General features: G+C 32.1%; 4 non-coding genes across 4 annotated transcripts; all 4 read right to left on the bottom strand.

Moving 5' to 3' along the window:
• Positions 1–3836: 3836 nt before the first annotated feature.
• Positions 3837–3910, bottom strand: TRNAI-AAU (transfer RNA isoleucine (anticodon AAU)). The gene has a single exon. It is a non-coding gene; the product is annotated as a tRNA-Ile (tRNA).
• Positions 3911–4699: 789 nt separating this feature from the next.
• Positions 4700–4773, bottom strand: TRNAI-AAU (transfer RNA isoleucine (anticodon AAU)). Its single transcript has one exon. It is a non-coding gene; the product is annotated as a tRNA-Ile (tRNA).
• Positions 4774–8151: 3378 nt separating this feature from the next.
• Positions 8152–8225, bottom strand: TRNAI-AAU (transfer RNA isoleucine (anticodon AAU)). Its single transcript has one exon. It is a non-coding gene; the product is annotated as a tRNA-Ile (tRNA).
• A 5104-nt stretch (positions 8226–13329) lies between these two features.
• TRNAI-AAU (transfer RNA isoleucine (anticodon AAU)) lies at positions 13330–13403 on the bottom strand. Its single transcript has one exon. It is a non-coding gene; the product is annotated as a tRNA-Ile (tRNA).
• Between the last annotated feature and the right edge of the window lie 410 nt (positions 13404–13813).

Here is a 13813-nt window from a genome sequence, read left to right on the forward strand (position 1 = left end):
TATGCTCTGAAGACTAAACTAATAGGCTCACTAAATATATAGCATACTATTGAAGAAATAGCAGATGATGAAGTGCTACTGATTGTTAACCCGGGATAGTTGGAAAGCTTATATTCAGCTGTTTACATTCATACTATTTTTATATTTCATCAACAAGACAAAACAAAAATGACCTCAATAAATTGCAATAAATAAGAGATTTAGTTACTTGGTGTTAGAACTTAGAACCATTAATAGATATTCCAGGAGCTTTCAGAATAATAATTAATTCTACGACTATATCAAATGTATTCATCCAATCCTTCAAGTAGCTTTTGATCCAAGGTGATAAACAGTCAAAAATGAGACACAAGAAAAATGTATCTTTTTACAAACAATTAAACTTGGCCTGTACAGGGATCGGACCTGTGACCTTGGCGTTATTAGCACCACGCTCTAACCATCTGAGCTAACAGGCCATTTTGCACAAATTCCTGGAAGTCCAGCATATGAAGAAGTGCTAATGATAGTTAACCCGGGAGATTTGGAAAGCTTCATTTCAGAGGTGTACCATGAAGTTATAAATATAAATTATCAACATGAAGAAACTAATATGACTTTAGAAAAATTACAATACAAAAGAGATTTTCATACTTAGTGTTAGAACTTAGAACCATTAATGTTTTTTCCATGTGTTTTAGCAATAAATAACAATTCATCACCTATATGCAATTGATTCATCTAAACATTCTATCAGCTTCCCCTCAAAGGAAATATAGACATACACATTATACAGAAGAAAATACATCTATTTTCAACATTAAAGGAGCATCAAGTATTGGCTTGGAGACTGATTGAAAGTATGTCCTTGGCATTTTTAACTTTATGCTCTACAGACTAAACTAATAGGCTCAATAAATACATAGCATACTATTGAAGAAATAGCAGATGATGAAGTGCTACTAATTGTTAACCCGGGATAGTTGGAAAGCTTATATTCAGCTGTTTACATTCATACTATCTTTATATTTCATCAACAAGACAAAACAAAAATGACCTCAATAAATTGCAATAAATAAGAGATTTAGTTACTTGGCGTTAGAACTTAGAACCATTAATAGATATTTCAGGAGCTTTCAGAATAATAATTAATTCTACAACTATATCAAATGTATTCATCCAATCCTTCAAGCAGCATTTGATCCAAGGTGATAAACAGTCAAAAATGAGACACAAGAAACATATATCTTTTTACAAACAATTAAACTTGGCCTGTACAGGGATCGAACCTGTGACCTTGGCATTATTAGCACCACGCTCTAACCATCTGAGCTAACAGGCCATTTTGCACAAATTACTGGAAGTCCAGCATATGAAGAAGTGCTAATGATAGTTAACCCGGGAGATTTGGAAAGCTTAACTTCAGAGGTTTACCATGAAGTTATAAATATATAATATCAACATGAAGAAACTTATATGACTTTAAAAAAATTACAATACAAAAGAGATTTTCATACTTAGTGTTAGAACTTAGAACTATTAATGTTTTTTCCATGTGTTTTAGCAATAAATAACAATTCATCACCTATATGCAATTGATTCATTTAATCATTTTATCAGCTTCCCCTCAAAGGAAATATAGAGATACACATGATACAGAAGAAAATACATCTATTTTCAACATTAAAGGAGCATCAAGTATTGGCTTGGAGACAGATTGAAAGTATGTCCTTGGCATTTTTAACTTTATGCTCTGAAGACTAAACTAATAGGCTCACTAAATATATAGCATACTATTGAAGAAATAGCAGATGATGAAGTGCTACTGATTGTTAACCCGGGATAGTTGGAAAGCTTATATTCAGCTGTTTACATTCATACTATCTTTATATTTCATCAACAAGACAAAACAAAAATGACCTCAATAAGTTGCAATAAATAAGAGATTTAGTTACTTGGCGTTAGAACTTAGAACCATTAATAGATATTCCAGGAGCTTTCAGAATAATAATTAATTCTACAACTATATCAAATGTATTCATCCAATCCTTCAAGCATCGTTTGATCCAAGGTGATAAACAGTCAAAAATGAGACACAAGAAAAATTTATCTTTTTTCAAACAATTAAACTTGGCCTGTACAGGGATCGAACCTGTGACCTTGGCGTTATTAGCACCACGCTCTAACCATCTGAGTTAACAGGCCAGTATGCACAAATTCCTGGAAGTCCAGCATATGAAGAAGTGTTAATGATAGTTAACCCGGGAGATTTCAAAAGCTTAATTTCGGAGGTTTACCATGAAGTTATAAATATATAATATCAACATGAAGAAACTAATATGACTTTAGAAAAATTACAATACAAAAGAGATTTTCATACTTAGTGTTAGAACTTAGAGCCATTAATGTTTTTTCCATGAGTTTTAGCAATAAATAACAATTCATCACCTATATGCAATTGATTCATCTAATCATTGTGTCAGCTTCCCCTCGAAGGAAATATAGACATACAAATGATACTGAAGAAAATACATCTATTTTCAACATTAAAGGAGCATCAAGTATTGGCTTAGAGACTGATTGAAAGTATGTTCTTGGCATTGTTAACTTTATGCTCTAAAGACTAAACTAATAGGCTCAATAAATATATAGCATACTATTGAAGAAATAGCAGATGATGAAGTGCTACTGATTGTTAACCCGGGATAGTTGGAAAGCTTATATTCAGCTGTTTACATTCATACTATTTTTATATTTCATCAACAAGACAAAACAAAAATGACCTCAATAAGTTGCAATAAATAAGAGATTTAGTTACTTGGTGTTAGAACTTAGAACCATTAATAGATATTCCAGGAGCTTTCAGAATAATAATTAATTCTACAACTATATCAAATGTATTCATCCAATCCTTCAAGCATCGTTTGATCCAAGGTGATAAACAGTCAAAAATGAGACACAAGAAAAATTTATCTTTTTTCAAACAATTAAACTTGGCCTGTACAGGGATCGAACCTGTGACCTTGGCGTTATTAGCACCACGCTCTAACCATCTGAGTTAACAGGCCAGTCTGCACAAATTCCTGGAAGTCCAGCATATGAAGAAGTGTTAATGATAGTTAACCCGGGAGATTTCAAAAGCTTAATTTCGGAGGTTTACCATGAAGTTATAAATATATAATATCAACATGAAGAAACTAATATGACTTTAGAAAAATTACAATACAAAAGAGATTTTCATACTTAGTGTTAGAACTTAGAGCCATTAATGTTTTTTCCATGAGTTTTAGCAATAAATAACAATTCATCACCTATATGCAATTGATTCATCTAATCATTGTGTCAGCTTCCCCTCGAAGGAAATATAGACATACAAATGATACTGAAGAAAATACATCTATTTTCAACATTAAAGGAGCATCAAGTATTGGCTTAGAGACTGATTGAAAGTATGTTCTTGGCATTGTTAACTTTATGCTCTAAAGACTAAACTAATAGGCTCAATAAATATATAGCATACTATTGAAGAAATAGCAGATGATGAAGTGCTACTGATTGTTAACCCGGGATAGTTGGAAAGCTTATATTCAGCTGTTTACATTCATACTATTTTTATATTTCATCAACAAGACAAAACAAAAATGACCTCAATAAATTGCAATAAATAAGAGATTTAGTTACTTGGTGTTAGAACTTAGAACCATTAATAGATATTCCAGGAGCTTTCAGAATAATAATTAATTCTACAACTATATCAAATGTATTCATCCAATCCTTCAAGCATCGTTTGATCCAAGATGATAAACAGTCAAAAATGAGACACAAGAAAAATTAATCTTTTTTCAAACAATTAAACTTGGCCTGTACAGGGATCGAACCTGTGACCTTGGCGTTATTAGCACCACGCTCTAACCATCTGAGCTAACAGGCCGGTCTGCACAAATTCCTGGAAGTCCAGCATATGAAGAAGTGCTAATGATAGTCAACCGGGGAAATTTGAAAAGCTTAATTTCTGAGGTTTACCATGAAGTTATAGATATATAATATCAACATGAAGAAACTAATATGACTTTAGAAAAATTACAATACAAAAGAGATTTTCATACTTAGTGTTAGAACTTAGAGCCATTAATGTTTTTTCGATGAGTTTTAGCAATAAATAACAATTCATCACCTATATGCAATTGATTCATCTAATCATTGTGTCAGCTTCCCCTCGAAGGAAATATAGACATACAAATGATACTGAAGAAAATACATCTATTTTCAACATTAAAGGAGCATCAAGTATTGGCTTAGAGACTGATTGAAAGTATGTTCTTGGCATTGTTAACTTTATGCTCTAAAGACTAAACTAATAGCCTCAATAAATATATAGCATACTATTGAAGAAATAGCAGATGATGAAGTGCTACCGATTGTTAACCCGGGATAGTTGGAAAGCTTATATTCAGCTGTTTACATTCATACTATCTTTATATTTCATCAACAAGACAAAACAAAAATGACCTCAATAAATTGCAATAAATAAGAGATTTAGCTACTTGGCGTTAGAACTTAGAACCATTAATAGATATTCCAGGAGCTTTCAGAATAATAATTAATTCTACAATTATATCACATGTATTCATCCAATCCTTCAAGCAGAATTTGATCCAAGGTGATAAACAGTCAAAAATGAGACACAAGAAAAATTAATCTTTTTTCAAACAATTAAACTTGGCCTGTACAGGGATCGAACCTGTGACCTTGGCGTTATTAGCACCACGCTCTAACCATCTGAGCTAACAGGCCATTTTGCACAAATTCCTGGAAGTCCAGCATATGAAGAAGTGCTAATGATAGTTAACCCGGGAGATTTGGAAAGCTTAATTTCGGAGGTGTACCATGAAGTTATAAATATAAATTATCAACATGAAGAAACTAATATGACTTTAGAAAAATTACAATACAAAAGAGATTTTCATACTTAGTGTTAGAACTTAGAACCATTAATGTTTTTTCCATGTGTTTTGGCAATAAATAACAATTCATCACCTATATGCAATTGATTCATCTAATCATTCTATCAGCTTCCCCTCAAAGGAAATATAGACATACACATTATACAGAAGAAAATACATCTATTTTCAACATTAAAGGAGCATCACTTATTGGCTTGGAGACTGATTGAAAGTATGTCCTTGGCATTTTTAACTTTATGCTCTAAAGACTAAACTAATAGGCTCACTAAATATATAGCATACTATTGAAGAAACAGCAGATGATGAAGTGCTACTGATTGTTAACCCGGGATAGTTGGAAAGCTTATATTCAGCTGTTTACATTCTTACTATCTTTATATTTCATCAACAAGACAAAACAAAAATGACCTCAATAAATTGCAATAAATAAGAGATTTAGTTACTTGGCGTTAGAACTTAGAACCAATTATAGATATTCCAGGAGCTTTCAGAATGATAATTAATTCTACAACTATACCAAATGTATTCATCCAATCCTTCAAGTAGCTTTTGATCCAAGGTGATAAACAGTCAAAAATGAGACACAAGAAAAATGTATCTTTTTACAAACAATTAAACTTGACCTGTACAGGGATCGGACCTGTGACCTTGGCGTTATTAGCACCACGCTCTAACCATCTGAGCTAACAGGCCATTTTGCACAAATTCCTGGAAGTACAGCATATGAAGAAGTGCTAATGATAGTTAACCCGGGAGATTTGGAAAGCTTCATTTCAGAGGTGTACCATGAAGTTATAAATATAAATTATCAACATGAAGAAACTAATATGACTTTAGAAAAATTACAATACAAAAGAGATTTTCATACTTAGTGTTAGAACTTAGAACCATTAATGTTTTTTCCATGTGTTTTAGCAATAAATAACAATTCATCACCTATATGCAATTGATTCATCTAAACATTCTATCAGCTTCCCCTCAAAGGAAATATAGACATACACATTATACAGAAGAAAATACATCTATTTTCAACATTAAAGGAGCATCAAGTATTGGCTTTGAGACTGATTGAAAGTATGTCCTTGGCATTTTTAACTTTATGCTCTACAGACTAAACTAATAGGCTCAATAAATACATAGCATACTATTGAAGAAATAGCAGATGATGAAGTGCTACCGGTTGTTAACCAGGGATAGTTGGAAAGCTTATATTCAGCTGTTTACATTCATACTATCTTTATATTTCATCAACAAGACAAAACAAAAATGACCTCAATAAATTGCAATAAATAAGAGATTTAGTTACTTGGCGTTAGAACTTAGAGCCATTAATAGATATTTCAGGAGCTTTCAGAATGATAATTAATTCTACAACTATATCAAATGTATTTATCCAATCCTTCAAGTAGCTTTTGATCCAAGGTGATAAACAGTCAAAAATGAGACACAAGAAAAATGTATCTTTTTACAAACAATTAAACTTGGCCTGTACAGGGATCGGACCTGTGACCTTGGCGTTATTAGCACCACGCTCTAACCATCTGAGCTAACTGGCCATTTTGCACAAATTCCTGGAAGTCCAGCATATGAAGAAGTGCTAATGATAGTTAACCCGGGAGATTTGGAAAGCTTCATTTCAGAGGTGTACCATGAAGTTATAAATATAAATTATCAACATGAAGAAACTAATATGACTTTAGAAAAATTACAATACAAAAGAGATTTTCATACTTAGTGTTAGAACTTAGAACCATTAATGTTTTTTCCATGTGTTTTAGCAATAAATAACAATTCATCACCTATATGCAATTGATTCATCTAAACATTCTATCAGCTTCCCCTCAAAGGAAATATAGACATACACATTATACAGAAGAAAATACATCTATTTTCAACATTAAAGGAGCATCAAGTATTGGCTTGGAGACTGATTGAAAGTATGTCCTTGGCATTTTTAACTTTATGCTCTACAGACTAAACTAATAGGCTCAATAAATACATAGCATACTATTGAAGAAATAGCAGATGATGAAGTGCTACCGATTGTTAACCCGGGATAGTTGGAAAGCTTATATTCAGCTGTTTACATTCATACTATCTTTATATTTCATCAACAAGACAAAACAAAAATGACCTCAATAAATTGCAATAAATAAGAGATTTAGTTACTTGGCGTTAGAACTTAGAACCATTAATAGATATTCCAGGAGCTTTCAGAATAATAATTAATTCTACAACTATATCAAATGCATTCATCCAATCCTTCAAGCAGCGTTTGATCCAAGGTGATAAACAGTCAAAAATGAGACACAAGAAAAATTTATCTTTTTTCAAACAATTAAACTTGGCCTGTACAGGGATCGAGCCTGTGACCTTGGCGTTATTAGCACCACGCTCTAACCATCTGAGCTAACAGGCCATTTTGCACAAATTCCTGGAAGTCCAGCATATGAAGAAGTGCTAATGATAGTTAACCCGGGAGATTTGGAAAGCTTAATTTCGGAGGTGTACCATGAAGTTATAAATATTAATTATCAACATGAAGAAACTAATATGACTTTAGAAAAATTACAATACAAAAGAGATTTTCATACTTAGTGTTAGAACTTAGAACCATTAATGTTTTTTCCATGTGTTTTAGCAATAAATATCAATTCATCACTTATATGCAATTGATTCATCTAATCATTCTATCAGCTTCCCCTCGAAGGAAATATAGACATACACATCATACAGAAGAAAATACATCTATTTTCAACATTAAAGGAGCATCACTTATTGGCTTGGAGACTGATTGAAAGTATGTCCTTGGCATTTTTAACTTTATGCTCTAAAGACTAAACTAATAGGCTCACTAAATATATAGCATACTATTGAAGAAATAGCAGATGATGAAGTGCTACTGATTGTTAACCTGGGATAGTTGGAAAGCTTATATTCAGCTGTTTAAATTCATACTATCTTTATATTTCATCAACAAGACAAAACAAAAATGACCTCAATAAATTGCAATAAATAAGAGATTTAGCTACTTGGCGTTAGAACTTAGAACCATTAATAGATATTCCAGGAGCTTTCAGAATAATAATTAATTCTACAATTATATCACATGTATTCATCCAATCCTTCAAGCAGAATTTGATCCAAGGTGATAAACAGTCAAAAATGAGACACAAGAAAAATTAATCTTTTTTCAAACAATTAAACTTGGCCTGTACAGGGATCGAACCTGTGACCTTGGCGTTATTAGCACCACGCTCTAACCATCTGAGCTAACAGGCCATTTTGCACAAATTCCTGGAAGTCCAGCATATGAAGAAGTGCTAATGATAGTTAACCCGGGAGATTTGGAAAGCTTAATTTCGGAGGTGTACCATGAAGTTATAAATATAAATTATCAACATGAAGAAACTAATATGACTTTAGAAAAATTACAATACAAAAGAGATTTTCATACTTAGTGTTAGAACTTAGAACCATTAATGTTTTTTCCATGTGTTTTAGCAATAAATAACAATTCATCACCTATATGCAATTGATTCATCTAATCATTCTATCAGCTTCCCCTCAAAGGAAATATAGACATACACATTATACAGAAGAAAATACATCTATTTTCAACATTAAAGGAGCATCACTTATTGGCTTGGAGACTGATTGAAAGTATGTCCTTGGCATTTTTAACTTTATGCTCTAAAGACTAAACTAATAGGCTCACTAAATATATAGCATACTATTGAAGAAACAGCAGATGATGAAGTGCTACTGATTGTTAACCCGGGATAGTTGGAAAGCTTATATTCAGCTGTTTACATTCATACTATCTTTATATTTCATCAACAAGACAAAACAAAAATGACCTCAATAAATTGCAATAAATAAGAGATTTAGTTACTTGGCGTTAGAACTTAGAACCAATTATAGATATTCCAGGAGCTTTCAGAATGATAATTAATTCTACAACTATATCAAATGTATTTATCCAATCCTTCAAGTAGCTTTTGATCCAAGGTGATAAACAGTCAAAAATGAGACACAAGAAAAATGTATCTTTTTACAAACAATTAAACTTGACCTGTACAGGGATCGGACCTGTGACCTTGGCGTTATTAGCACCACGCTCTAACCATCTGAGCTAACAGGCCATTTTGCACAAATTCCTGGAAGTACAGCATATGAAGAAGTGCTAATGATAGTTAACCCGGGAGATTTGGAAAGCTTCATTTCAGAGGTGTACCATGAAGTTATAAATATAAATTATCAACATGAAGAAACTAATATGACTTTAGAAAAATTACAATACAAAAGAGATTTTCATACTTAGTGTTAGAACTTAGAACCATTAATGTTTTTTCCATGTGTTTTAGCAATAAATAACAATTCATCACCTATATGCAATTGATTCATCTAAACATTCTATCAGCTTCCCCTCAAAGGAAATATAGACATACACATTATACAGAAGAAAATACATCTATTTTCAACATTAAAGGAGCATCAAGTATTGGCTTGGAGACTGATTGAAAGTATGTCCTTGGCATTTTTAACTTTATGCTCTACAGACTAAACTAATAGGCTCAATAAATACATAGCATACTATTGAAGAAATAGCAGATGATGAAGTGCTACCGATTGTTAACCAGGGATAGTTGGAAAGCTTATATTCAGCTGTTTACATTCATACTATCTTTATATTTCATCAACAAGACAAAACAAAAATGACCTCAATAAATTGCAATAAATAAGAGATTTAGTTACTTGGCGTTAGAACTTAGAGCCATTAATAGATATTTCAGGAGCTTTCAGAATGATAATTAATTCTACAACTATATCAAATGTATTCATCCAATCCTTCAAGTAGCTTTTGATCCAAGGTGATAAACAGTCAAAAATGAGACACAAGAAAAATGTATCTTTTTACAAACAATTAAACTTGGCCTGTACAGGGATCGGACCTGTGACCTTGGCGTTATTAGCACCACGCTCTAACCATCTGAGCTAACAGGCCATTTTGCACAAATTCCTGGAAGTCCAGCATATGAAGAAGTGCTAATGATAGTTAACCCGGGAGATTTGGAAAGCTTCATTTCAGAGGTGTACCATGAAGTTATAAATATAAATTATCAACATGAAGAAACTAATATGACTTTAGAAAAATTACAATACAAAAGAGATTTTCATACTTAGTGTTAGAACTTAGAACCATTAATGTTTTTTCCATGTGTTTTAGCAATAAATAACAATTCATCACCTATATGCAATTGATTCATCTAAACATTCTATCAGCTTCCCCTCAAAGGAAATATAGACATACACATTATACAGAAGAAAATACATCTATTTTCAACATTAAAGGAGCATCAAGTATTGGCTTGGAGACTGATTGAAAGTATGTCCTTGGCATTTTTTACTTTATGCTCTACAGACTAAACTAATAGGCTCAATAAATACATAGCATACTATTGAAGAAATAGCAGATGATGAAGTGCTACCGATTGTTAACCCGGGATAGTTGGAAAGCTTATATTCAGCTGTTTACATTCATACTATCTTTATATTTCATCAACAAGACAAAACAAAAATGACCTCAATAAATTGCAATAAATAAGAGATTTAGTTACTTGGCGTTAGAACTTAGAACCATTAATAGATATTCCAGGAGCTTTCAGAATAATAATTAATTCTACAACTATATCAAATGCATTCATCCAATCCTTCAAGCAGCGTTTGATCCAAGGTGATAAACAGTCAAAAATGAGACACAAGAAAAATTAATCTTTTTTCAAACAATTAAACTTGGCCTGTACAGGGATCGAGCCTGTGACCTTGGCGTTATTAGCACCACGCTCTAACCATCTGAGCTAACAGGCCATTTTGCCCAAATTCCTGGAAGTCCAGCATATGAAGAAGTGCTAATGATAGTTAACCCGGGAGATTTGGAAAGCTTAATTTCTGAGGTGTACCATGAAGTTATAAATATAAATTATCAACATGAAGAAACTAATTTGACTTTAGAAAAATTACAATACAAAAGAGATTTTCATACTTAGTGTTAGAACTTAGAACCATTAATGTTTTTTCCATGTGTTTTAGCAATAAATAACAATTCATCACCTATATGCAATTGATTTATCTAATCATTCTATCAGCTTCCCCTCAAAGGAAATATAGACATACACATTATACAGAAGAAAATACATCTATTTTCAACATTAAAGGAGCATCACTTATTGGCTTGGAGACTGATTGAAAGTATGTCCTTGGCATTTTTAACTTAATGCTCTAAAGACTAAACTAATAGGCTCACTAAATATATAGCATACTATTGAAGAAATAGCAGATGATGAAGTGCTACCGATTGTTAACCCGGGATAGTTGGAAAGCTTATATTCAGCTGTTTACATTCATACTATCTTTATATTTCATCAACAAGACAAAACAAAAATGACCTCAATAAATTGCAATAAATAAGAGATTTAGTTACTTGGCGTTAGAACTTAGAACCATTAATAGATATTTCAGGAGCTTTCAGAATAATAATTAATTCTACAACTATATCAAATGTATTCATCCAATCCTTCAAGCAGCATTTGATCCAAGGTGATAAACAGTCAAAAATGAGACACAAGAAACATCTATCTTTTTACAAACAATTAAACTTGGCCTGTACAGGGATCGAACCTGTGCCCTTGGCATTATTAGCACCACGCTCTAACCATCTGAGCTAACAGGCCATTTTGCACAGATTACTGGAAGTCCAGCATATGAAGAAGTGCTAATGATAGTTAACCCGGGAGATTTGGAAAGCTTAACTTCAGAGGTTTACCATGAAGTTATAAATATATAATATCAACATGAAGAAACTTATATGACTTTAAAAAAATTACAATACAAAAGAGATTTTCATACTTAGTGTTAGAACTTAGAACTATTAATGTTTTTTCCATGTGTTTTAGCAATAAATAACAATTCATCACCTATATGCAATTGATTCATTTAATCATTCTATCAGCTTCCCCTCAAAGGAAATATAGAGATACACATGATACAGAAGAAAATACATCTATTTTCAACATTAAAGGAGCATCAAGTATTGGCTTGGAGACGGATTGAAAGTATGTCCTTGGCATTTTTAACTTTATGCTCTGAAGACTAAACTAATAGGCTCACTAAATATATAGCATACTATTGAAGAAATAGCAGATGATGAAGTGCTACTGATTGTTAACCCGGGATAGTTGGAAAGCTTATATTCAGCTGTTTACATTCATACTATTTTTATATTTCATCAACAAGACAAAACAAAAATGACCTCAATAAATTGCAATAAATAAGAGATTTAGTTACTTGGTGTTAGAACTTAGAACCATTAATAGATATTCCAGGAGCTTTCAGAATAATAATTAATTCTACAACTATATCAAATGTATTCATCCAATCCTTCAAGCATCGTTTGATCCAAGGTGATAAACAGTCAAAAATGAGACACAAGAAAAATTTATCTTTTTTCAAACAATTAAACTTGGCCTGTACAGGGATCGAACCTGTGACCTTGGCGTTATTAGCACCACGCTCTAACCATCTGAGTTAACAGGCCAGTCCGCACAAATTCCTGGAAGTCCAGCATATGAAGAAGTGCTAATGATAGTTAACCCGGGAGATTTGAAAAGCTTAATTTCGGAGGTTTACCATGAAGTTATAAATATATAATATCAACATGAAGAAACTAATATGACTTTAGAAAAATTACAATACAAAAGAGATTTTCATACTTAGTGTTAGAACTTAGAGCCATTAATGTTTTTTCCATGAGTTTTAGCAATAAATAACAATTCATCACCTATATGCAATTGATTCATCTAATCATTGTGTCAGCTTCCCCTCGAAGAAAATATAGACATACAAATGATACTGAAGAAAATACATCTATTTTCAACATTAAAGGAGCATCAAGTATTGGCTTAGAGACTGATTGAAAGTATGTTCTTGGCATTGTTAACTTTATGCTCTAAAGACTAAACTAATAGGCTCAATAAATATATAGCATACTATTGAAGAAATAGCAGATGATGAAGTGCTACTGATTGTTAACCCGGGATAGTTGGAAAGCTTATATTCAGCTGTTTACATTCATACTATTTTTATATTTCATCAACAAGACAAAACAAAAATGACCTCAATAAATTGAAATAAATAAGAGATTTAGTTACTTGGTGTTAGAACTTAGAACCATTAATAGATATTATAGGAGCTTTCAGAATAATAATTAATTCTACAACTATATCAAATGTATTCATCCAATCCTTCAAGCATCGTTTGATCCAAGGTGATAAACAGTCAAAAATGAGACACAAGAAAAATTAATCTTTTTTCAAACAATTAAACTTGGCCTGTACAGGGATCGAACCTGTGACCTTGGCGTTATTAGCACCACGCTCTAACCATCTGAGCTAACAGGCCGGTCTGCACAAATTCCTGGAAGTCCAGCATATGAAGAAGTGCTAATGATAGTTAACCCGGGAGATTTGAAAAGCTTAATTTCGGAGGTTTACCATGAAGTTATAAATATATAATATCAACATGAAGAAACTAATATGACTTTAGAAAAATTACAATACAAAAGAGATTTTCATACTTAGTGTTAGAACTTAGAGCCATTAATGTTTTTTCGATGAGTTTTAGCAATAAATAACAATTCATCACCTATATGCAATTGATTCATCTAATCATTGTGTCAGCTTCCCCTCGAAGGAAATATAGACATACAAATGATACTGAAGAAAATACATCTATTTTCAACATTAAAGGAGCATCAAGTATTGGCTTAGAGACTGATTGAAAGTATGTTCTTGGCATTGTTAACTTTATGC

This window comes from Lissotriton vulgaris, chromosome 4_1 (genome assembly GCF_964263255.1).
Source record: "Lissotriton vulgaris chromosome 4_1, aLisVul1.2, whole genome shotgun sequence".
Classification (NCBI taxonomy): domain Eukaryota; kingdom Metazoa; phylum Chordata; class Amphibia; order Caudata; family Salamandridae; genus Lissotriton; species Lissotriton vulgaris.